The sequence below is a fragment of the Pelodiscus sinensis genome, chromosome 6, assembly GCF_049634645.1.
Source record: "Pelodiscus sinensis isolate JC-2024 chromosome 6, ASM4963464v1, whole genome shotgun sequence".
Classification (NCBI taxonomy): domain Eukaryota; kingdom Metazoa; phylum Chordata; order Testudines; family Trionychidae; genus Pelodiscus; species Pelodiscus sinensis.
Window position 1 is genome coordinate 56,668,599 of NC_134716.1, and position 20,611 is coordinate 56,689,209.

The following is a 20,611-nucleotide window of genomic DNA, read 5'->3' on the forward strand; positions in this document are numbered from 1 at the left end:
AATTTTCATTCCTCTCTCGAAGAAGGAATGCAATGTAGACATATCCATATCCGTTTGCATGGGCTTCTGTGAAGGGTTGGCAGAATTTCACTGGAAGGAGGTGGGGGAAAGAGACTAGGAAAGAAAAGGTTTTTGTGATTTGTTGAGGTAGGAGTCTATGTAAATCCCTTTATTCTATGTAATTAGCAGTATAATGATAATTTAAGTTACTCCAACAAGAAAATAACATCACTTTTAAACGTGCATCTTTTGGGGAGTCATGATTTAAAACTATAAGTAATAAAGAATCACATAACAGATTAAAAACACCAAGTTATGTTGATTAATTTCTGTTCTTAGAGAAAATGAGAACAAAGGATAGCATGACATTTAGATATTTTTGTCAGTAAGTTTGTTTGGGCTTAAAGGACAGCAAGATGGCTGTTTCAGTAGCATCCTTGGTAGGTTCAGAGAAATTCAGTAGCATTTTTGGTAAGTTCAGAGAAAAGAGGTGACCAGATAAAAATATGTATTTTGCAGTTATTTTTTCCAAGATTTGCAAGTTTCTCCTTGACAAGAATGCTTAATGTTTTGTTAATTCATCAGCCAAAATGACAGGTATACATTGAGTTTGCCATCATGGAGCTATAATAAAATAACATTGTAAAGCAATGAACAGTGTGAATAAAACCCACTAAACCCACTGTACCTTAAAAACGTTAGCAATTTTAACTCATAGCACCACGAAGGTTACCATAGCATGATTTTTGTAAATTAGAATACAAATGATTTGGCTAATGTCTACTATATGTTAACCCTGCAGAACAGTTTATAATAGGTTGCAATTTGTACAGACATCATAAAATAACCCACAATTAGTTAATTTTTCAGAAAGCAATTACAGGTCACATTTATAGAATATGGCCAGTTAAATAAATTTCTGTCAGGAGAAAAAGCAGTTTAGTATTATACTTTCAAGAAAGTCTCCCTGAGTAAGTTGAAAAATGTGGTTAATGTGTATTTTTATTATAACTCTTCAATTGCTCAACACTTATTTAAAAATAGCTACAATATTCTGTCTCCTCCTGAGAGCCCTGATTTCCCATAAACAACACGTGCTACAGTTAATTCTGCACAAATCCAGTAGTATATGACAAAAGTAATAGTTCAGCAAAATTTGGAGAATTTCAGCCTGTTTGACCAAAGCTGTTCATCTAGGCTATGTCTACACTGCAGGCTTCTCATGCAAGAATGGCTGTTCTTGTGCAAAAACTTGCGAAGCGTCTACCCTGCACGCACATTCTTGCGCAAGTAAATTTACAGTAAAGCATCGGAACAGAGGACTTCTTGTGCAAGAGTTATTCCTCCCCCCACAAGGAATAAGCCAGTGGTCCCCAACCTTTTCAGGTTGTTGAGCGCCAGGGGGCGTGGCCGTTCGCCCGCTGGGCACCAGGGGGCGGGGACACTTGCCCGCCCGGGGGCGGCCTCCCCCAGCCGCATGCCCGGGGGCGGGGCCCCCCCCATAGCCACGCGCCCGGGGGCGGGGCCCCCCCATAGCCATGCGCCCGGGGCCGGCGCACCCCGTAAGCGCCGCGTGCCCGGGGGCGGGGCCAAGTCCGGAGCCAGGGCATGCGCAGCGCCCCCAGGGGCGGGGCCAAGGCCAGCGCCAGAGCTGGCAAGGGCGGGCGGGGCCAAGGCCGGAGCCGGGGCACCCGGGGGCGGGGGTCGGGGTCAGGGTCGGCACCGGCACACGCGGCGCACCTGGGGCCGGGACCGGCCATGCACCCGGGGCTGGCACCTGCCGCACGCCCAGGGGCAGGGCCAGCCCAGATTGCTCTGCGGGCGCATGTAAAGAGCCCGGCAGGCACCATGGTGCCCGCGGGCACCGGGTTGCGGACCACGGGAATAAGCCCTCTTACGCAAGAGCTCTTGTGCAAGAAGGCAGTTTGGATGGGCAACAGGCGTTTCTTGTGCAAGAAACCCCCATGGCTAAAATGGCCATCAGAGCTTTCTTGCACAAGAGAGCGTTTGCACTGCCATGAATGATCTTGCGCCAAAGCACATGGCAGTATGGACATGCTCTTGCGCAAGAACTCTTGTGTAAAACAGTTCTTGAGCAAGAAGCCTGAAGTGTAGAAGTAGACCTAGTAGGTACATTACTGTGGCTGCTCCTTTCTTGTAACCATATTTTTGAACTTAGATTACTCCTTCTATGCTCCCTTTGCCTCTTTACCTACCTGCCTCTCCACCATCCTAATCCATCATATTTCACTGTTGGGCTAGCACCTAATCTTCTGGCCTTCCTGATTAATGGGAATCTTTAGCTGCTGGCTGTCTTCTGGGATTTGGGGGAAAGAAAAGAGAGCGCCATGGAGCCACTCTCCCCAAACAGTTTTAGCCATTTGGTGTTTTACATTTCCCTCCTCCATTGTTTTCATAATTTCTGAATAAATACCACTGCCCTCTATTCTTTGTAGTCCTGAAATTTACTGACTGTGGTGAATAATCACCTTCAAGAAAGAGTATCTATAGCATCACATAAAAGTTTCTTCTCACCATCACTTGTTAAGGCTGTTCTCTGGAAGAGAGTGAAGGCCAAGTAACATAAATCATCATCAGCTGAGCACTTACCCCACTTCTATGGTGCCCAGGGGGCAGAAGTAATGGTGTGAAGAATAACAGGAGTGCCAAAGCAGAAAGGGAGAGCCTCCTGAGAATAGAATTTAAGGCTGCACATACTAGTCTAAGTTAACAAAGCAGCTATCATGGGATGCAAGCTTTCACAAATTTACACACATCAATCCAAAGTATGAAATTATCCCATTGAATAAACAATACTAGGCAACCAGAGCTAAGTGCAGTTCAAACAAATATAATACTTTGTATGTCAGAATGAATGACAAATAGTACATGCTGGTACATAATAGACTGTGATCCTTGGGGTTATATTTTAATATAGCTCAAAACCAGTAGGCCTCCCAATTTCTTAATTAAAAATCTATTGCAACCATAAAAAGATTTTTCGAATATTTTATTTGACAAATGTTTTCTTTATATCAAATATAATGAAATCGCACAAATTGATTTTTTTAAAGTCTGAATTTCAGTTGAGGAGATCTAACCCACCCATTTAGAAATGTAGGACAAGCCAAGTATTCACAATTAATCCAAGACTTGTGTCAAGTTTTCCTTAACTGGACACTATTCAGTGCAATGCAGGCTAGTATGTCCGCAGCCTCTGCACTGTCCCGTGTATTCAAGCTGCACTTTCTTTAGCATCAACTGCATGACTGTTTGCACCAATCTCCTCCAGCCCTCCTCTGTTAGCCTGACTCCCTTAGCACTCTCTCCAGGGCCTGCCCGAGCCCTTCTTGAGCCCCAGGCAGCGGGCGCACAGTGCATGCGCAGCCCCGCCCCGGGCACGCGGCACCTGATTGACGTGTATGGGGTGTCGCGGCCCTGCCCCTGGGCAGCAATCTATGGGGGACACCTGATGCGGCGCCCCTTACCACTTCAATCAGGTGCCCCCCATAGGTTGGCATCCCGGGCAGCTGCCCGGCTAGCACCCCCCTTAATCCGGCCCTGACTCTGTCTTCCCTGCATCCTCTCTTTATTCCCTTTCAGTTTCCTCTTTCACTACTTCTTTTCTTCAAGAAACCCTCCTGACAAACTTCCTCATCCACCTCATCCCCCATAAAGAACAATTTTTAAAAATGGAACTAACAGGGTACATTCAGGTCTTTGTCCTGACCACTGTCTCTCCCTATGTCTGTCCAGCATCGAACATTTTAACGGTTATTATGTTAATAATAATAGTTCCTGATAAAGAAACCAGAGAACTAAAAACAAACATGCAAAATGGATTTTCAATAATGACTAAACTTCACTGCACTTTTATCTGCCGCTTAATATCAGCTGGAAAGTGCTAGTTTGAAGTGAAATTACAAATAAAAGAGCTTGTTGTAAAAAGATATCAAATCCAGAAGCAAGAGGGTCTTGGGGGACATAGGTTACAATCACTAGATGAAGAAAATGAGGAGGTCTGAAAGCTGAAACTAGATTCAACAATCCATTAGTAAATGTAGGCTCGAAATTAGGCAAAGGTTTTAACCACCATAGGAGTGAAGTTCTGTCACGGTCCTTCCAAGAAGAGCAGTGGGGACCAAAAAGCCTAACTAGCTTCAAGACTTAGCTTGATAAGTTTATGGAAGGGATGGCAGGATGAGACTGCCTACAGTGGCATATGGTCCACTGGCTACTGTCAGTAGCAAAAAGCCCCAATGGGTAGAGACAGGACACTAGATGGGAGGGCTCTGAATTATGGCAATCAATACTTTCCCAGGTAACTGCCAGGTATCTTGGCCACATGCTCAAGGTCAGAATGGAATTCTCTCTCAGGTCAGATTGACAGAGACTCCTACGGTTTTATTCACCTTCCTCTGAAGTGTAGGGCCCGGGTCACTTACAGATTTAAAATAGTGTAACCAATGAATTCTCTGTAACATGAAGTATTTAAACCATGATTTGAGGTCTTCAGTAGTTCAGCCAGAGGTGAGGAGTCTATTTCAGTCATGCAGGAGATGGGACTAAGTGGTCACAATGATCCTTTCTGACCTTAATGTCTATGATTCTGAAAATCAGAGAAAAAACACCCGATCCGGCCCACAGCTGCTTCACAGAGCACAGCACACCTGATGCTGCTTTAAATGTGGCTGCTCTATGCTGGGAGTGAGGAAGGAGGCTTTGTGTTCTGTCCCACCCACCAGAAAAATCTCTCAGCTCCCATTGGCCAGTTTCTGCAGGACTGCTGGCTGGGAGCCACATAGGTAAGTAGGGTTGCCAGGTGTCCAGAATTGACCTGGACAGTCCGGTATTCTCACCTCCTGTCTGGTAAAACAATTAGAAAATACTGGACACCTAAAATGGCCAATATTTTCTGGGTTTTTTCCCCTGCCAGGAGGCAAAAATACCAGACATCTGGCAACCCTACGACAGGCCCAGCCCCTGGATCCCCTGCCAGGCCCTCCGAACACCCCTCCTCTCACCCCGCTGCTTACGTGGTTCCACAGGGGCTTGTGTTATCGCTGGAACAGAAAAACAAAATGGCCACCAGCAAAAAAAGCTTCTTCTTAAAGGGGCCATGCTGATTTTTTATTTTATTTTATTTTTTGATCAACAACTTTAGTCTCCCCCCCTTTTTTTCCCCTCAACATAATTTTGTTCCCTGTGCTTTTTTGGGGGGGATGGGTATTTTTGGTTAAACCATCTGGCAACCATATAGGTAAGTGCCTCCCAGCCAGATCCTGTCTCTGGCACCCACCCCCAATTACTTGCCCCAGGTCATCACCCAAACCCTCTGTACTCCTTTCCCCTGGTCACAATTCTGTCCCAGAACCAGCACTCCCTCTGCCCCACCCCTCTTCTAGGCAAATCCCATTATCCTGGCATAACCAAACCCTTATCTTGCTTTAAGTTATAAGAGGAAGCTACATACCAAATTTGGTAATCCTAGCTCTTGTCATTTAGGAGGAGTTCTTGAACAGACAGACTCACAGATGGTCAGACTGATAACACTAATTATCTCAAGTATATAGTAGCTTAGAAAGTAGAAATTAGAAAGTAAATTATTTTTCAGTAATAATATGCTGAGACACTTTTGTATTTTAATATTGGATTTTTTAAGCAAGTACTTTTAAAGTGAGGTGAAACAGGACATATGCAAGACAAATCACTCTGGAGAGGCTAAGAAACATTGCTCTATGGTATTCCCATACTCAAAAGTTTGTGCCTCAGAGAGAGGCCATTCAGAATTCTGCTGGGAAACAGTCCTTACTCTCTCCTTGAGTCCCTGCAAATACTGGATGTCTGAAATGGTGAATATGGGCAGTATGAGGGTAGGATACATGTTTTTCGGTCAAAAAAATGCCAGGTCATTGAAACAAATATTTTGCAGAAATATATCCAATCCAACATCTTTTTTTAGAAGCATTTCTCAGGTCCAGAATAGAACTGTCATAATAGAAAGGCAGACTTACTTGCTGGCACATGGAGATAACAAAGCACATGGAGGTGGGGGGTTGGGTGGTAGAGAGGTTATTGGACCCCTATATTCGATCAGATCTGGCTAAGTCATCCAGAATTCTTCCTGGTACACTAGAAGTCCTACCAATCCTCAACCATCCATGCTTCTAAAAGGCAGATTAGGTAGTCTCTAGTCCTGTGTAAATAAAAAAAATACTGAGAGGGTATATCAGTGCACTCTGAACTCATATAAAATTGCAACTCACATATCAATGTTCTCTCTATGGAAATATTAAACAGTAATCAGCCTCAAACCAGGTACAGTATCTTCATTACACTTGCTATAGAATCTTTGAGTATTTTGCTTTCTTTTTAGCATGGTTGCATTTTTACTGGAAGTGTGGGGTATACTATTGACTTTTTTATTGTGAGGGGGAGGAATCAATTATAAAAAGCTAAAGGGATCACTCCTGCAAACATTTACTCATGCAAATAAATCAATAGGTATTGTTCTTCAAGGGAGTTATTTGCATGAGTAAGATTACTTACTTATGTATAATGTTTTCAAGATTAGGCAGCAAAATCAGCAGTTAACTAGAAAAAAAATTTAAATCTGCCAAAAAAATCCTGATTTTTAAAGCAAGCCAAAAGATGGCAAAGATTACACACAGATAAACATGATACCAGTTTAACAAACTGTCACGGCTGACAGATATTTCAACCTCTCTGTAACAATCTTAGCAAGGAATTCTGCTTGCAATAAATCTTATTGTTCCTATTGTGAGCCAATAAATGTAAATAAAAATATTTGGATACAGACCAAGTTTTATTTATAATGGATTCAGGCCAAGACAAAACACAGAAAGATGCTATAAACTGCTTTGAGGATCAAAGAGCCAATTGTTCCTGAAGGCATACCAGTCTGCCGTTGATCAAAACCTAAAAACAGACTCTCTAATAAGTCTGAGTAGTAAAGAAAAATTTGGCTAGTGTTAGATAATTTCCTCCGCTTTCATCTATTTAAAAAAAACAGATGAAAAAAATCAAAATCCCCTGAGATGAGACCTGGATTAAATTTCTAGTGTATACACAGAATGTGGTATTTGTCAAGATTTTACAGTTATGAATCTTAACATCTGAAAAGGTAGGTTTTCATGGAATGCCTGATAACAGAGTGAGAGAGCCACATTCTGAAATCCTTTAAAATATCATAGGTACCAAACTCTGCAAAGGAAAATTGAATCCTGTTAGGTTCAACTGCAGAACTGTGTCCATTTTGTTCACCATAGCTGTCTGAAAGTTCAGAAGCTCTTCTCACCATGTGACAATAGACTGTGAAATGTGGATATTGGAAAGAAGCCAGTACACGGGCAAACTGGTGAGTAGTAAAACACTGCAGGGATCCTCTTCAACTTTTAGTCCTTTTGTTATTCTTTAATATTGCTTTTGATAGCTTGCTTGTTGGGGGGAAAGTAGCAGAAAGGTCAGGCTTTTTTCTGCAACACTGGCATTCCAACAAGCACACACACTTTAGTTGGACACTTAACTCATTTTCTCTTATGGCTCTAGCGCTATTTCATGTAGTATCATGCACTTAAGCATTTTCAAACTGTTTAAAGAAAGCTTTAAATTGAGCTAAATGAGAGTAAATGCATTACCTGTTATTGTGAGTGTATAACAACCTGTGTTAAACAGTCAGGAAGGCAAACTTAAGTTACCTTCCATCACATAGGAAGATATGAACTACTGTACTTTTGCTTTGTTTCAATTACAATGTACTCCATTGCATGAACTACTAAAGGGAACATATTACAATGTGATTATTGTAACTGGCAGTGATGGAACACTGAATGAAATGTCAGATATGAGAGAGAGAGAGAGAGAGAAACTATATACACTGTAGCTAAAAATGTTAAGGCCATATGTTAGGAGAGAGGTTACGGGTATAATCAAATTGGCTAGCTAAATGCCATCACATTCTCCCGTCCTGTTCCCCCACAATATCCTGTCCTGTACCTATTCATGATTTCCCTCATTTGCCATTCAGTGTTTCTTACCATTTCTTTTGTCTTTTTTAGCCCTACTTCACTCCTTCTGTTCTCTCTGTCTCCCTTTTCTTACAGATGCTGGCACACCTCTTAATCTTCCTTCCTATTTATTCTGACCATTGTAGTCTGTTGTTATTTAAGCACTGGATTTCATAGCACAATAGCAAGTGTGCTATACATTTTGTAAGCTATAGTTGTAATGTGCACCTGTTGCAGCTTTCTGCAGTTAAATCTTCAGTGGGAGTGGGGAGAGATTGAAATTGTCAAGGCTCTTTGGTGACTTTATAATCGTGAATTCATTACAAAACAGCTAGTGACTATTTATAGTTCAAAACTGATCACCAAAAGACTTTTTAAAAATCTTACAACATTCACACATAAGTTCTAACTGCTCAGTCATTTTGCTTTTCAAATGATCAAGTCACAATTGTATAAAACACAACAGTGTTACCTATTGGAAATGCTAGAACAGAGCTGTCTTTTTGTTGCACTTGGCATACGCCATGTTGGGGCAACTTCAGCCCTATCTGATTCCAGTTTTATAGTGTTAGTTATAACATTGATTTACACCAGCCCAAATGAAAAGAATAATGATGCCCCAATACTTTAGCAGGAACAGAGCCTCTCTCAAATACTTTATAAGAAGAGATTATGAAAGAGAAGCTCAGGGTGTTTCAGATGTCACCAGATATTTTTATATTCTTTCGGTTTCTGTACTTGTTTCATGCAAGAAAAATCTTCTAAAAAATATCTAACACAAAGTGGAGGGACATTGCACACAATGATATTCTTATCCTGTCAGTTGTTTTCACTGTAGCCTATAAGATTAAGTTGCTTGCTTGTGATACCAGATAATGTGCTTTTCTTGGGCAATTCCTACTAATTATTATTAGATCCAGTACATAAACATACTATGTATTTGTTATAAGGTATTCATTGTAAGTATTCGTGGTTATCCATAGTATTAAGCTGTCATGCAAGAAGCCTACAGGCCTGTTACCCATATGAACAGCTAAAGCATATTATTACAATAAGTTAGCATAAGCAACCTTTGTCCTAGATAAAATGCTTATTCAGATGCCAACTCACTTTTGGGGAATCAAATCTAAATCTGTCCTGGTTCATCTGTTGCCAGAACCAGCTGATAAGTACAAAAGGACAGCAATGTCAAAAAACTGCTAGAAAGGCCGGAGGTAAATAGTTTTGGGAATGAGATAATCCTCACTAATATGTAGTGATAAGCATCAAAATCTAATAACCTATAGAGTAAATGTTCTAATACAATTCTTAGGAAATTAAATATGGGCATGGTAGACTCAGTCGGAATCAAGCAATGTCAAGGCCCTATAAAATATCCATGCTGCAAAGCTAGGGTTGGTTCTTCTTCTTAGTTCATCACCAGTTCTTCTCCACTGTTAATTCACTTATCTATCATCTATGTACTATTAGCTTAGATTTATAGTATAACTTACCACCTCCACAGTCTACCTGTCTGGCCCTTCAACTTCATAGATCATGCCAGCTGGTGAGGCTGGTCCTACATCTCCTAACACCAGGTCTTCAGGAAGGAGTGTGAGTATGGTAGGTTAAGCAATTCTTTATCTTAGTAATGTTACCAGAGGGAATCCTCAAATTATATTATGTTCTGATAACTTGATGCTTTTTCATGTTTGTTATTCTCATTTATTTTAATTAAGATATTAATGAATTGGCATTGTCCTTAATTTAAGTGCCCTTGTCACTTTCCCCAAAACTCCTCTTCCCAGATAGAGTTCTCTGGGTTCTCTCTCTGTAAACCTGAATAGAGACAAGAACTTAAGTATCTTCTGGTCAGATGCAGCCAGTGCTGAGACGTAAACCCTAGTCCATTAAATTCAAGTCTACATTACTTGATTAAAATGAATGTCCTGCTATTTAAGTTCATTGTTCATGGAGAAGAAAATACCACGAGATATCTAAAATTAAATCTAAAACTTCTGTTTCTATTTCAATTAAACCAAAATCTAATTCTTCTAAATATATTTTAAGGGCAGTTTCCCCTGCATAGTGTTCGGTTTTAGCACCATCCTACAATCATGTGCATGAATGAGCTTTCTTCTGATCCCAAAACACCTAAAAAAATGCTCCTTCCACCCTCCCTTTCCCAAGAGGTTCAACAGAAGTTTAACATGTAAAATTCGATAATTCACAGATTAAATTAAACAAACTGGATATAGTAGTAGACAAAACTGTGGCAAGATTGTCCATAAGTTACTGTCACTTCTAGCTTATTCAAGCAGCCATGGGGTTTTGGAATGAACATATTTAGTTCAAGAACATGTCTATTTTAATCAAAAGTGAATACTTATCTTAAATTTGCAAGACTGTTGTAGAGAGCTTTCACAACAGAATTAGAAAACAGAATTCTGTGACGTGTATTATGTTTATTTACCTTTCCTTGCTAATTTCTTACATAGTAATAAGCAATATGACCATATTTATAAGACATTCCATCTGAAGATTTAAAAATGTTTGAAAAAAAAAAACAGGTCAAATTGTATGGAATTAATTGTATAATTGCTCTCCAAAGTGAAAGACCTCAACTTTTTACTAACCATCACAGTTTCACGGGACTACTGTGAGGTTTATTGTTCTTACTTTAAGGCAGGGGAACAGAGGCATAGGGAGGTAATGAGCTGTGTCTAAGGTCAGAGGCATGACTTCCATCCATTTGACCTTGACTCCCTGTGTTGACAGATGTTGACATTGCTTTCCACAAGTCAAATTCTTTTACTATGTTTACTTGTGGGGGATCAAGAGTAAAATCAGATCCATACTGATTATTATAATAATGTATCCAATAATAGAAAGGATGATCTACAAAACATACTGTGCTTTATAAAATGTGAGGAAGATGTGTGAAACCAAATATGAAAACACTAACAATCCCTGGCAAGAGTGACCTGACCGTAGCAAACTGTGTTAGCGGATGTCATTTAAACATATGTTATTGGATAGTGGTAATACAGGACCGCATTGTATCCTGAAAGTTTACCAAGATTGCAGCAAAGGTGGTGGAGAAGAATTACTATTTGCTGACCTGGAGAATAACATGCCCATTTTGCTAGCCTTCTAGGCAGTTGAAGATCTATGAAAAAGGCCAGGCAGAAATTTGCAAATATGCTACATCTGCAGCCATTCCTCCCATCTTCACTGCCAGGATTTTTAAGATTATTTCCATTTGTATGAAGTTCACAAATTCTGTACTTTATGTAAAATGAAGACAACAACTACCACATACCCCAGGGCAAGGTGTGGGAAGGGGAATGGTTCCCCAGCCCTGGAGGGGAGAGGGAGGGCGCCTTGGGCATAAGGAGAGGGGCTGAGAGCAGCCAGCCCTCTGCACCACCCCAGCCGTGGCACTCTGACAGCAATTCAAAGGGGATTGGGGATCTGCTGCCGCAGTAGCAGTGTCGGTGCCAGGCACTGTGGGCCCCTTAGAATTGATGGGCCCTGGGGCAACTGTCTTCTTTGACACACACACAAACACACACACACACACACACACACACACACACACCCTAATGTAGCTTTCCACAGCAAGGGAAGACAGTGGAGCAGGGAAGATATATGGACACCTAAGCTAATCCTTTTTGACTTCCATGATGTTTCACAATAGCTCTATCTATTTTGAAAAAGGGCACAAAAGATTAGATTAGCTTTAACCAGGACATACACTGTTTTTTTGCATCAGTGATGCAGTTTAATAGCTGTTGACTACACAACAAGAAATAGAGTTAGCATACATACATTGATATTTTTTAAAAGATCAGTCTTACAGAGTAGCCTTTAATAGAAATTTAAAGAAGATAGTAATGATCTTGTCACTACTTCTTCAAGCCCAAAAATATGATAAAGTGGAATAAAAATGATAAACTGTGAGCACTAGAATCTAAGGGTGTGTCTAGACTACAGGGTTTTCTCGACAAAAGTGGACTTTTGTCAACAAAACTATACCTGCGTCCACACTACCGCTAGTTCTGTCGACAGAACTCAGCAGTTTTGTCGATGCTGGTAAACCTCATTTCACGAGGCATAACGCCTTCTGTCGACAGAGTTCTGTCGACAGAAAGCGTTATTGCATGTAAACTGTCCTTGCGTCTACACTGCCATGTCGACAAAGCAGCTTGCTTTGTCGACAGAACTGAATGTAGTGTAGACGCTTTGTTGACAGAAGCTTTGTCGACAGTATCTGTCAACAAAGCCTCTGTCGACAAAACCCTGTAGTCTAGACGTACCCACAGACACATTTGGTAAGGAAATAGAAAACAGACTGAAATATCGTACTTGGAACATGAACTGTTTGTGGAGTTATTTTCCTCCTTCCCTGTGACAATTATTTTCAGACAAAACAAAGGCTCCACATTAATCAGAAAGCAAAGAGAACACCAGCCAGGAAAACTAATTCTGGAATGGGATGGTTGCAGAATGGCTTAATCTATAAATTAGAGGAGTCAAAAGGACCTGAAGAGCACTCAACTTGGACTACTCATACATAATATGGGACAGCTGTGAAGGCTAGCAGGGTCCAAAGATTATGCCAGGGACTGCTGATTTTCCAGTGGAAACATGAAAGAAAATAAAGAGTTATTACTGGTTCAGTCCAATTAAAAGCACCATTTGAACTATATGGAGTGAGTCTAATGGCCATGCTGTTAGAGCAGAGACTATGCATGTCTTCATGCAAACTGCAGAAGCTTAAACCCAAAAATAACATACTATATTTGGGAATTGACTTACAGTAACTGGTAACTCAGACACATTAAGACAATATAAATAAATAGGATAGGCTGGTCTCTGGTTGAACAAAACATTGTAAGACCATATTCAATTTTCAGAAAGAAGGGTGGCATTGTCCAAAAAAGAAATCGTGTTCTCAAATGCATTTTCCTTGGGGAAGATAATCTAGGAGTGGAAACTATTTGGTTACAATTTCAAATTAACAAAATTATTTCTAGGCATGTAGATGCATCATTCAGGGCCCTAATGCTAACTAGTAAAATAGTATTGTGCAGGGAAATTGTTCACAAGTATCATGTAGAATGCTTCCATAATAGCGGACCATTACCACGTAGAGTATCTATTCTGCTACACAGGCCAAAACAATATTCACAGTAATGTTCTAATTATCACAGATCATTTAACTCTTTCAGGGGGCAGAGAGGTCCACATTCACAGTGCTGGAGGCCTACAAGGATTGTACCACAGACAGAAAAATCCTTTTTTTCCCCTCTCACACCTTCTTGAGAACAACTAAAAGACCAGCGAGAACAGCAAGGCAGGGATATCTATGAACCCTCATCACAGCCCTGTATCCCTATAAAAAGGAACATAAGTTTGTACGGTCTTGAAACCCCCTGGTCTGATGTATACTAAAGAACAACTGCTCTCTCATTTAATGATGATTAAAATACACTTAGCATTGGGAACATTTCCTGATTTGTAGGAGCATACACCATTCTTCCCCCTGCCTTCCTTAACTGTAACACATAAAACATTTGAACAGGCTGTTTGCTGAATACTTTTAAAAGGATATGCTTGCAAAAAACAGCCAGAGAAGCTGCATAATGTACAGTGGAAAAAACATGGTCAATCACTCCCCTCACCAGTAATTACACTTGAACAGAAAGGCAAGCCCATGTAACATTCAACTAAAGAAAATGCGGGTGCTGGATCTCTCATGATAATGGCTAGGAAAGATTAGGAGTGAAAAACATAACTAAAAGGCAGATAGCAAAAGAGGGGAAAAAAAGCAGCATGAAGTTTAATGATTGACTCTAAACCCCGGGAGGAGGGAGTGAAAGGGGAGGAAGGGCAGTGAAGAATTGGTCCTAATGAAAAATACTTCCACTCAGTTGTTTACATTGCTCACAGCAATGGTTTAGTTTGATTTAATCAACCTTAGAAGTTTGTTTGTGAATTTCATCAGTTTCAATACAAGGAAAATACGTTACATATTTGTTCTTTAAATAATTAAAAATATGTATATACACACACATTTGTTGTTTCCAAAGTACCTGTATAAATTATTGCTCTTGTTATCTTTTTGAAGCTCCATCCATATTTCTCCACTCTGCCATGTTGACCAATATAATGAAAGTATACTGAGTTGGGACTTGTAGCTACAGTTCCCCATTTTTTCAGAGAGCCATATACCCAATTTGTAAAATGCAAACAAAAATATACATGAAGAAAAACAGGAATGTTACGTCTTGCTTTATGTAAATTTTTTTGAAAAAGGAACAATTACTCCTTGAAAAGAACCAATATAACTTACCCCAGTTTAAACTTACAGAAGCTCATCCAAACTTACAGAAGTCTGTATTCATTACACCTTACATTATCTTGGGACTCTTCTCTGTAATAACGTTAGGGTGGTCTGGGATATATCACTTATCAAAGGCAAAACGGTTGCCATGCAAACCCTAGCAGTAGGGACTCTCCCCATGTATGCACATAAGCTATAGAGCAGAAGTAATGAATGGCTAATTATTCCTGATGTGGCAACATTACTGCTAAAGCAACATCAGGGAACAACAAATATGTGTAGGGAGGAGTGGGGGAAGATCAGGAACCTGGTTTTTATACTGTCCTGGTTTTCCAAAGTTTCCTAAATAATTGATAACATACAAACACATAATACACATTGGAGAACATTCCACACACATTAATTAGTGCCTAACCTTTGATTCACATTCCCTACAGCATGTTTACCAAGAAAACATGGGGGGAAATGTGATTCTTTGATACAGACCTGGTAAACAGAACATTCTAATGCAATGTTAACTATGGGCTCACAATATCAGCTTTATTACTCACCTTTCCTATTTGGCGATTCTAACTACAGTCCACACAGATACAGAAATATTTTATTAGTGAAGTGTTTGAGACTAGAATAAGGCCAGGCCTTCTTGAACCTTTTCTCCTGTCCCTGGGCACCCAAACCTGCCACACTTTCTCATGTGAGTGGTCTCATTGAAATCAATAGGAAGTTGTAGATGAATAGTGAATTTTCCTGATTGAGATTGCAGTACTGTGCATGTTTGGCCAACCTTTAGATTCCTGAAGTACATAGTTATGTCACTACTTTTTATTATTATTTTAAACAAAAGGTCTTAGGTGTTCTGTTGGATTAAATTTACTTGGTCACAATTCAGTACAAATACATAAATAATTTTCTTGGTGTTAATTATGGCCTCATTTTCTGTGTGAGTATGGTAAATTCCACTTACTAGAAACTCCCCTGTTACTAGCAAAAAGTTGCCATTACCCAGCAGTTATTAGTAAGCAGAAAGCAAGTTTGCAGGGCTTCACCCAAATGCTGGGGCTTTCTCCAGGGAGCTGAAGCACAGGGGGAGGACCAACCCAGCTGTACAGCACTCTCCATGAGAGATGGAAGGGTCCCAGAGCTCAGGCTGCAGCCTAAGTCCAAACATCTACACTGCAATTAAATAGCCTGCCTGAGTCAACTGGCACAGGCCTGCCTTTAGTATCTAATTGCAGTGTAGACATACAATAATAAGCTCAGCTGCACTGCCTGATTAATTACTGCACCTGACTGGCTGTGGGACCAGCAGCCTGATTTATAAGTCTAGCAGCAACAGCAGGGCTGGACTTTGGATGGCTAAATGGGCTGGATGATAAACAATATTTTGATCCTAAATGAAGACATTCTGGAAAGTAAAGAGACCATTAGAGAGAGACAGAATGGGTACAAATGCATGGGGAGAGATCAGACCATGATGATAATCAGCAAAAAAAAAAGCAAGGCTGAAAAACAAAATAAACCAAAAGCTTGTAAGTGTAAGGTCTCTATTCAAGAAATAAGACTAGATGACATTGACCCTGTCAAAGTTGTTGACTGATTAATAAATATATTAGGAATACTGTAAAAGTTAGGAGGCTGTGAGGGGTGGTTTTTTTCACGTTCAACAAAAAGGCCCAAGAGCAAGCTGAAAAACAGCTAAAATTAAAAATGCTAGTGAAAGCTAAATAATTGGCCTCTTCCAAAGTATTTGATAGTAAAATAAAGGGGGTAATATGTGGTGTGCCATTAGAGCTGACCAATGATGGAACAATCAAAAAGTAAAAAAAGAAAATGGATGTAGAAAAGAAATATGAGTATTCTTGAGAGGCAAATTGTAGCACGTGATATTAGACATTCATGTGCTGTTGATGTTAAAATGTAGGTGAGAGACTTGAAAGACAAGGAAAAGTTGAATGAAGTCAAAACTTTTAGTTACGGAAAATTAGTTACAGATGGAAAGCTGCACATAGATTTATTTTATAATCTTAAGGTTAAAAGAGACAGTGGGTATCAAAAATGAAGCGTACCAACATATAGAAGAAAAATTGAGTTGATTCTATTAAATACATCCAAATTGGTCCAAATAAGGAAAAAAACTGGAAGAGTAGGGACAGCCTGCTATACACCAAATGTAGGAATTAGTACATCTAAAATAATATGTGATTATGTAGCTGTCATGACAGCCGAACTAGTAGCAATAACACTAGCATTAAATTGGATCTGGGATGTGTGCCCAGCAGCAGTAGTCATTTTTTCCAGATTCAATCTCAGGTCTTATGGTGATAAGAAAGGATCTCTCAGAATGCAGAAGTAATTTAATCAGTGAAATTATATTTCTAAGAACAGCGAACACAGATGTGGATACATGTAGCATTAGCTTGGATCCCAGTGCATATTGGGACAACAAGGAATGGAATGGTGGACAAAGCAGCTATTTTTAGAAAAAAGACATAAGGGTTGCTAAAGAAATACCCTGCAAGAGACAGGAATTCAAAAGTCTAGTACAGAAAAATGTAAAAGTGCAATGGCAAAAAAAGGGATTAATGGAAAAAGGGGAGGAAGATTCTTTTTCTTTAATTTTGCCATAGAGTTGAGGATAATGCCATACCGCAAGGCCTGAAGAGGACTAATGTTGTGCTTTTCTTTAGAATACTAACTGGCCATTGTGGCTTAAACAATTTTTTTTCGACTAAATAGACACAAAGAAGTGCTCTCTGTAAGGAGGAAGAAAACCTTTTATGTGTGTATGAAGGCTTTGAAGAAAGGAGACAGCTTTCTGAGAAAATCAAACATCTTAAGGTTAAAAAAAGTGATGTTATGTTATTCAGTAAAAATCCTGAGGAAATGGAATATTTATTAAAAAGGCATTGTTACATTACCTGAAGAACACAGGGCAGGGCTAAATACTGAGGAATTATAGAGTGTGGTGGCTGAGTTTATTCAGTCAAATCTGTTTGCCAAAAAGAGAGAAAAATAAGAAAAATAAACAAAAGCATGGGCTGCTCACTGCACGTGCCTGTGGAATCTGTCTTCTGGTGCTCTCCCCACTCCTATCTCTACTGTAGCCTAGACTGAGGTGGGCAAAAGGGGATCTGGCCCTCCCAAGCAGGTTGATCCAGACCACAGATGCCCTGCAGCTCTCCTGCCCTCAGGCCAATCAGGGCCTGGGGACAGGGGAGTGTGCCAAGTCTCCTCCCCCACCATTGACATGCAGTGCTTAAAGCAAACAACCAGCTATTCAGCTGGTGATTTGCGCTAAGTGCCATGTACCCCTTGCAGGGCAAGAGCAGCATACAAGAGACTTTGCACACTCCCACTGTCCCCAACCCCTGATGGGCCTGGGGGAAGGGGGGGCAAGTGAAGTCTCCTCCCACTGCCAAGGGTACAGGTGCCTAGAGAGAACTGCCAGCTGTTCCAAATGGCTGGCAGTTCCCACCCCCAGGCCAATCAGCTTATGTGGGCGGGTAAGCACATAAGTGTCCTGGCCCCGCCCCTCTGCCCAAGGCCCCACCCCTTCCAGGGCAGCCTGGAGCCACTTCAAAAATTGGTGAAGTGGCCCCCCCCTCTAAAATTACTGCCCACCCTGGCCTAGACTGCCTTGCACCCAGTCTTATTCCAGTCCTGACCTAATCTCACTCCAGCCTGGAACCAGTCTTACGTCTGCCTTGCTTGACACAAGGTAATCCAGTTCTGAGCCTTGACTCTGATCTTTGATTTTGGTTCAGCCCTTGCCTCTGGCATTTAGACTTGTGCTCTAACCACTAGGCAAGTCTCCTGCTCTGACTGGTTAGCCTGCCTACAACCCAGTCTCCTGATAATTTCAGGCTGATAAGTGGAAGTTGTCAATATCCAGACTGCTATTAAGCAGAATCTATTGTAATTCAGTTTTGACTTCAGTCTTAGCTCCTGGTAAGACTGAGTGACATTTCAGGTAAGCCCAAGGATGAATAAACAATATGTTAACCACCTGATCCCTTTTTGCACTAAGTTCCTGGTCTCCTTTTAAAATACTGTAGTTTCAGAACTATTCTGTGTATCAGTGTCGCGGGGTGCCCCACACCGCATTGTTCGGCCCGGAGGCCTACTCCACTGCAAACGCAGGCCCTGAGGCCTAGCCCAGGCTCTGGGAGGATGAGGTAGGGGGGCCCGGGATAATGCCACTCAACAACTATAGAACTATTTCCAACTATAGAACGTTCGGAATGAGTCTAGTGAGATGCCAGCATACATGAAAATGTAATGATTTCCACCAGCGGCAGCTGTGACAGCTTTAAATATAGCAGCTGATCCAGTCAGTGTCCACTTGCAGATTAAAGCTGATTAAAGCCATAGGGTGCTCATAGAAAAGTGTTTAGTTTTATGTAATAAATGAGTGTTAACGGTAGAAATGTATTGGGAATGTTTGTTCTGTTGTAAATGATAGAGAAGTAAAGTGACCAGTCATAATCATGTCTGATATTCTGATTTTAACATTTCTAAGTGTTTTTGACAGAGTTGTGCAAGTGGCTAGTCACATTCTGTGCAAGGTCTTCATCCTTCAATGTGTACTTTGTAATAATAAGAATGTATTTCATTATATTTTTATTTAACTTTTATGTTGAGGTAGAGCCTAATTTGTTCCAGCTACCCTGAATTCTCCTTAGTTAGGCATGTAATGGTGGATCACCAAGAATGTTTCACTGAAATTAACATTAGTTGGTCAGAGGGACGTGATGGTTGCCTCTTAGGAATATTGGACTAGTCTGAAAGAGACACAAAGGAACAGTTTTCCTAGACTAGCATTTCCACACGGATGGTCTTCAAATGCTAATAAAGATTCCCCTTCCACCGCCCACCCAGACAATGGCAGGGCAGCCAACACCACTTACCCCAGGAATGGAGCTAGCTCCTACACATGGAAAGCAGGATAAGAGATGTCCTTAAGGCAGGGAGGTGGCATGGGTTCTGCAGTGGCTTAGGGAATAGGGCATTCACCTGGGGAGCACAGGGTGGTGGGTCTACTGGGAGTGACAGTTTTCTGAAATGACAGCTTTCTTCAACTGCAAGCTGGAGATGCTGAACAAGATGTGGTATGGAACCAAACTAATTTAATGACCACTATGCTTTGAATAAAGTGATCCCACTGGCTCTCCAGGATTTATTGTGGTTTTCCTCTGCTAATAGCTTCCCTATCTGTGATATTTTATGCCATGAGAAGCTGAATGTTTAAGAAACATAATGGAGTACCCAAAAAGTAAAGAGGTGTGGCTTTCTTAAGGGTGCATCTACACAGCAGAGCTAAAGTCCAATTAAGCTATGCAACTTCAGCTACGTCAATTGTGTAGCTTAACTGAAAATGGCTTAATTCAGCTCTTGGCTCTGTCTACACAGCAGGAAGTCAAAGGAAGAATACTTCCTTTGACTTCCCTTTCTCCTTGTGAAATGAGGATTACCATGAGTTGGTGTAAGAAGTCCTCCAGCTCAACATTATTTCGAAATAATGGCTTGCTGTGTAGATGCAGAATATGTTATTTCGGAATAACATCAGTTATTCCAAAATAATGCTGCTATGTAGACATACCCTAAATTACCTAACCTAATTTTGAGCAGCTCATTTAATGCTGCATGGTTGTAGTTTGGATGCATCTTAAAATACCACACTAAATTCCACTGCAGATGTTTTTAAAAGTTTTCCATTTCTAATAACATCTATCCTTCTGTTTTTTAAACAGTTGACATTGCCTGTACTCTGCTTCCCGAGATTTTAACATTTCTAAGTGTTTTTAACAGAATTGTGTAAGTGGCCAGTCACATTCTGTGCAAGGTCTTCATACTTCAGTGTGTATTTTGTAATAATAAGAATGTATTTCATTATATTTTTATTTAACTTTTATGTTGAGGTAGAGCCTAAATTGTTCCAGCAACCCTGACTTCTCCTTAATTAGGCATGTAATCGTGGATCACCAAGAATGTTTCACTGAAATTAACATTAGTTGCTCAGAGCAACGTGATGGTTACCTCTTAGGGATATTGGACTACTCTGAAAGAGACACCAAGGAACATTTTTCCTAATATGGCATTTCCACACTGATGGCCTTCAAATGCTAATAAAGATTCTGGGAGACTGAGCCTTCATGAAACTGTACAATAATCACCACCAACACGGTAAGATATGACTACAGTATGAGAAAGTGCAGGATGACTGAGTGTGCATCTAAGAGATTGAAAGGACACAGGC

The 20,611-nt window shown here is 40.6% G+C and overlaps 1 long non-coding RNA gene across 4 annotated transcripts in view; it reads left to right on the forward strand.

Annotated features, from left to right (window-relative positions):
* The window catches only part of LOC142829876 (uncharacterized), a 105,955-nt gene that overhangs the window by 37,694 nt on the left and 47,650 nt on the right, over window positions 1-20,611 (forward strand). For 2 of the 4 annotated variants that reach the window (XR_012904760.1, XR_012904757.1), the window contains exons 1-2: window positions 7,252-7,378; window positions 9,532-9,629. This is a non-coding gene — a long non-coding RNA (uncharacterized LOC142829876). Of the gene's footprint in view, window positions 1-7,009; window positions 7,145-7,251; window positions 7,379-9,531; window positions 9,630-20,611 lie in introns of those variants that run through there. The other 2 variants (XR_012904759.1, XR_012904758.1) reach the window with 2 other exon arrangements.